The sequence below is a fragment of the Capra hircus genome, chromosome 18, assembly GCF_001704415.2.
Source record: "Capra hircus breed San Clemente chromosome 18, ASM170441v1, whole genome shotgun sequence".
Classification (NCBI taxonomy): Eukaryota; Metazoa; Chordata; class Mammalia; order Artiodactyla; family Bovidae; genus Capra; species Capra hircus.
This window is the reverse complement of record NC_030825.1, coordinates 48,311,920-48,318,237: the sequence shown is the minus strand read 5'-3', so window position 1 is coordinate 48,318,237 and position 6,318 is coordinate 48,311,920. Positions and strand designations below refer to the sequence as shown.

General features: G+C 38.4%; 1 pseudogene; it reads right to left on the bottom strand.

Annotated features, from left to right (window-relative positions):
* LOC102174151 lies at positions 2,650–3,252 on the bottom strand (annotated as a pseudogene).

Genomic DNA, 6,318 nt, shown 5'->3' with positions numbered 1-6,318 from the left:
ATTCATGTCTATTGTGTCGGTGATGCCATCCACCTATCTCATCTTCTGTGGTCCCCTTCTCCTCCCACCTTCAATCTTTCCCAGCATCAGGGTCTTTTCCAATGAGTCAGTTCTTCCCATCAGGTGGCCAAAGTACTGGAGTTTCACCTTCAGCATCAGTCCTTCCAATGAATATTCAGGACTGATCTCCTTTAGGATGGACTGGTTGGATCTCCTTGCAATCCAAGGGACTCCCAAGAGTCTTTTCCAACAGCACAGTTCAAAAGCATCAATTCTTCAGCGCTCATCTTTCTTTATAGTCCAACTCTCACGTCCATACACGACTACTGGAAAAACCATAGCTTTGACTAGACGGACCTTTGTTGGTAAAGTAATGTCTCTGCTTTTTAATATGCTGTCTAGGTTGGTCAAAGCATTTCTTCCAAGGAGCAAGCGTCTTTTAATTTCATGGCTACAGTCACCATCTGCAGTGATTTTGGAGCCCCCCAAAATAAAGTCTGTCATTGTTTCCATTGTTTCCCCATCTATTTGCCATGAAGTGATGGGACCAGATGCCATGATCTTAGTTTTCTGAATGTTGAGTTTTAGGCCCACTTTTTCACTCTCCTCTTCCACTTCCATCAAGAGGCTCTTTAGTTCTTCGCTTTCTGCCATAAAGGTGGTGTCATCTGTGTATCTGAGGTTATTGATATTTCTCCCAGCAATCTTAATTCCAGCTGGTGCTTCATCCAGCCTGGCATTTCGCATGATGTACTCTGCATATAGATTAAATAAGCAGGGTGAGAATATACAGCCTTGACGTACCCCTTTCCTGATTTGGAACCAGTCTGTTGTTCCATGTCCAGTTCTAACTGATGACCTTCATACAGATTTCTTAGGAGGTAGGTCAGGTGGTCTGGTATTCCCATCTCTAAGAATTTTCCACATTTTGTTGTGATCCACAAAGTCAAAGGCTTTGGTGTAGTCAATAAAGCAAAAGTAGATATTTTTCTGGAACTCTCTTGCTTTTTCAATGACCCAACCTGCGGCCCTTTCATTGGAAGGTGGTTTCTTTACCACTGGCCCACCAGGGAAGTCCCTATATTTTAAGTTTTTGTTTAAGTTTCTGTCAACTGACTGTGACTTTGTGGGTGCAATACCCTTTGATTCTATCACCATGTGCTTTATAGTGAGAGTCAGTTAGTTCAGTCGCTCAGTCGTGTCCAACTCTTTGTGACCCCATGAACCACAGCGCGTCAGGCCTCCCTGTCCATCACCAACTGCTTGAGTCCAAACCGAGGTCCATTGAGTCGGTAATGCCATCCAACCATCTTATCCTCTGTCGTCCCCTTCTCCTCCTGCCCTCAATCTTTCCCGGCATCAGGGTATTTTCAAATGAGTCAGCTCTTCGCATCAGGTGGCCAAAGTATTGGAGTTTCAGCTTCAACATCAATCCTTCCAAAGAACACTCAGGACTGATCTCCTTTAAGATGGACTGGTTGGATCTCCTTGCAGTCCAAGGGACTCTCAAGAGCCTTCTCCAACACCACAGTTCAACAGCATCAATTCTTTGGTGCTCAGCTTTCTTTATACTCCAACTCTCACATCTATACATGACTACTGGAAAAACCATAGCCTTGACTAGACGGACCTTTGTTGACAAAGATGCAAAACTATGTGTGTTGGGGGGGTGAACATGGTGCATTTCTGTGACCATGTGTGTGATTGTGTTATTGTGTGTGACATTTGTGATGCTGTGAGAATGTGCTATAATAGAAAGTGACTGGTGGAAAGTGGAGGAAGTGTGTGGTATGATAGTGCATGAGAAATGGTGAGGACTAGGCTAATGGATGTGGGTTTGTGCAAGGAATTCTGCTTAGTGGCATGTGATTAGAAAGCACCTACTGTGTGCCAGATGCTGTTGCTGTTTGTCATGCCATGATAGACCTAGAAAAAAATTAGCTTTAAAAATGGAAAATCAAAAATCAGAGTAGAAGGGCAATTTCAAGAGACCTATTGTTTGTGTGTTTGGATAACAAACAGATATCTGGATCAACACAAAACAGTAAAGAGCACCAAAGATGGAAACTACAGGGTTAACACATAATACTATTGTCTATTTATTTATTTATTTTAAAATATTAAATATTTATTTATTTATTTATTTATTCAGGCTGCCCCATGTTTTTGTTGTGGCATGTGGGATCTAGTTCCCTGACTGGGAATTGAACCCTTGCCCCTGCATTGGGATATCAGAGTCTTAGCCACTGGACTACCAGAGAAGTCCCAGTATTTTATTATTTAATTCTTGCCAAATTACAAATTACTATTTAAACAAAAATAAAAACAATGTAGTCACAGTTTCATATATTCTTAATACATAAATTAACAGATATAGAAGCGAATTGTATGACAATAGCACAAAGGCCAGGAGAAGAGAAGTAAATAGAAATAATCTATTGTAAAGGTTCCAGTATTCTATGGGGAGTAATGTAATATCCCCCATGCAATTTCCACTTGGTGTCAATCAAGACATACCATTGGCCATGATTTAATTTTTAAAAAAGCGATATATTTATGTATACACCAGTTACTGTATATACAATTAAGGAATGGGGAAGAGGAAGATGAAAGACTAGAGAAAACTGTCCTGCAGTAGTTAGGATATAGTAGAACCAAATTGCATTTTTCTAATTGAGAATGTCCTCTTGGTAGGTAGGAACAGAATTTTGGAGTAAAGTAGCAGGATTCTGTTTTAGTAGACACCTCTCTGTTGCTGGAACATACCAATTGTATCTTCATCCTTCATTTCCAGCTGTGTAGGTGAGTATGTCTCATTGATTGGCTGCCCATCAAATTGTATTCTGATCTGCCTTATTGACAAACTCAGTCATTCACTATAGACTTTCATTAGTTTACTAAGTTGTTGTATGCCTCTTAATCCTTTTTAAAAATACTTATCTGTTTATTTGGCTGCATCAAGATTTAGTTGTGGGCAAATGGACTTTTTAGTTGTGGCTGGTGGGCTTAGTTGCTCCACAGTATGTGGGATCTTAGTTCCCTAACCAGGGAGCAAACCTTCATCCTTTCCATTGCAAGGCAGATTCTTAACCACTGGACCACCAGGGAAGTCCCTATGCTTCTTAAAATGCACCACCTGCCACCTTCAAATTAATATGATCATTGTTCTCAACCTTGACTCCCCATTTGGCCTTTTTGTCAGCCATGGCGAGAACTAGTCTCCTCAGCTGCTGCTTCACTGGATCCACACCAAACACACACACACAAGCAGCAACAGGAGCAGCAGCAGAAGCTGCTCGTAGCTTTGAGCTTCACTCCTTCTTCTTTTTCTTATATCCCCAAGCTGGGCAAACTCAGGTGCTCTCTCCTTTGACACTAGCAGGAGATTTAAACCACACAAGCCTCTGCCATAAACACTCCAAGCCAGTTTCCTTTCCTTGCTTTCACAAGCCATTTGCAGACTTTCTTGGGATGACTGCTTTGCTTTTCCTAGAAAGCTTCATTGTGTGAGTGAGAAAATGTTCATTTCTTCTTGGTGTGTGTGTGCGGCCTCATCCATCTCAATATCCTAACCAAATTTGGGGTTGGGGTCCATCATGTACTTGCTGATTTTAATAGGAATAGACACCAATGTCTTTTTTCACAGGTGACATAATCATCTCTGTAGAAAATGCAATGGAACCTCTAAATACTCTAGTAGAAATACTAAGTGAGTTTAGCAAGGTATCAAGCTACAAGTTACAAAAATCAATTGTATTTCTTATATACAGTTGGAAATTGAAATTTTAAAAAATACCAATTAAAATGCATCAAAAACTCTGAAATACTTGGGGGTAGAGCTGACAAAAGATTTTGTTACCTGTACACTAAAAATACAAAACATTACTGAGAGGAATTTAAGAAGAGATATATTATGTTCATATTATGTTGCATAGTTATGAGATTCACCATTATAGAGATGTCAGTTCTCCCCAGTTTATATATATTATATTCACTGAATATAATCTTAGTGAAAATGCCAGATAGATTTTTTAGTGAATGAACAAATTCCTTCTAAAACTCTTCTTGGTGTTTGAAATGAAAAAAGAAAATTGTATATGAATGTATATAGCAGCTTTAGTTGTAACAGACAAAAGTTGGAAAAGCCCATATGTCCTTCCAAGAGTGAATGGCTAAACAAACTGTAGTATGTTCACATGGCATTCTACTCAGCAATAAAAAGGAATGAATTACACATACAATGACATGTATGAATCTCCAGGGAATCATGCTGAGTGAAAAAGTCAGTACTCCAATTACATACTTTATAATTTCACTTATGTAACATTCTTGAAAGGTAAAATTACAGAAATGGAGAACACATTAGGGTTGCCAGGTCTTAAGGAGAGGGTTTCGGGAAAGAGAGAAGTGGGTGTGGCTATAGAAGGACAACATGAAAGATTCTTATGATGATGGAAGTATGTTGAGAGTATCAATGTCAATGTTCTGATTCTGTGTATAGTATTGCAAGATGTTACCACTGGGGGAAATTGGATAAAAGGTATATGCAATCTCCCTGAATTATTTCTTAAAACTACATGAGAATCCAGAATACTGGAGTGAGTTGCCATTTCCTCCTCCAGGGGATCTTCCTGACCCAGGGATCTAACTCTAACAATCTCTTGCATTGGCAGGTGGTTTCTTTACCACTGCACCACCTGGGAAATATTCTTGCCTGAAGAATCCTATGGAGAGAGGAGCCTGGTGGGCTATAGTCCATGGGGTCACAAAAGAGTTGGATACAACTGAGCATGCACACACACACACACACACACACACACACGAGAATCCAGAATTACTTCCAAACAAAAAGTTAAAATTTAAGAAAGTTAGGCCAAAAGAAAACAAATTCTAAGGTGGTAGAACAAAACCCAACTGCTTTATAAATGTAAATTTACTAAATATGTCAAAAAGTAAGACTGTCATTTATTTTAAAAATAAATATTATTTAATGAGACATACTACAAAAATAAAACAGTTAAAAGAAAAAGTATAGAAAAAGATAATGCACTAGCCAAAAGAAGCATGGTGAAGCTATAGTAATATCAAAACAGACTAAGACAAAAACCAATATTATAAATAAAGGGTAAATTGCATAATTTCTTTTTAAAAAAGTATTTATATTTATTTGGCTGTGCTGGATCTTTGTTGCGGCATGTAGGATCTACTTCTCTGACCAGGGATCGAACCCAGGTCCCCTGCATTGGGAGCACAGTGTCCTACCCACTGGACCACCAGGGAAGTCACAAATTACATAATTTCTTATTGGATCAATTTAACAGGAAGCTAGTACAACTCTAAATATGTATCATCAACAAGAGAGCTTTAAAATAGATAAAGCAAAGCTTTACAGAAATAAAAGGAGAAAGAGACAAATCTACAAGTATAAAAAATGAAATCAGGAAGCTAGATGGACATAGAACCAGCTCTGTTCTCTTCTCATCTTTTAACAAAATAATTAGCAAAAAATAACTTACAGGTGACAGAAGAAATGTACTGCTGGTAAACACACATGAGACAAATAATTAAGACTTATTTAGAGGACATGTTCTCTCTATGCAGTGTTTAGGAGTCTCTTTACCCTTTCCAGAAAGAGATTCACACTATTCTGAAACAGTGCTGGTTATCATCTAGTGAAATGAAGCCTGTGAAAGGAAGACTATTTTTTTCTGCTTCCTAGAGATAGCATAGTTCTTTAGTTTTGTGGCTTTGTATAGCTTTACAGTAAGCTTATGAGCAAGAAGCCTCTCTGATACCTTCAACAACTTCAAGTTCCTGATATTTAGCATGCTGAAGTCTGCAGTATTCTGTTCTCTTTGCCAACATACTATTACATAAAAGCATCGTGTTTTCATAGAGATTTTCTCGATTTTAATCTCTACTGCAAAATTACTGTAGTGAGTCTTCAACTTTCATTGAAAACTTTTTAAATTCTTAAATCAGAGTGAAACTCAAATGAAATGTTGAAAAAAATCAGGTCTTTATGGCAGGAGTGACATTAAAGTCTGGTTTGCTAGATTCTTAGGTTTTTGCACCTAGTTACTTCTCTGCTTTTCCACCTACACTTTTCACTCCTGATGTCGAGGCTACTTTGAATTATTGACATACCCTTTCATTTGATGGCTCAAGGTCTTTGCCTTCTGTATTATCTTTGTCCATAAAACACACATGGATGTGGAATAACACAGTGTAAAAAAAGTAAGGGTGTTTCCAGCAATACACATTCACAAAACTACGATTTTTTTCCATTTAATATTTTGGTGACTGTGGGGTGTTGAC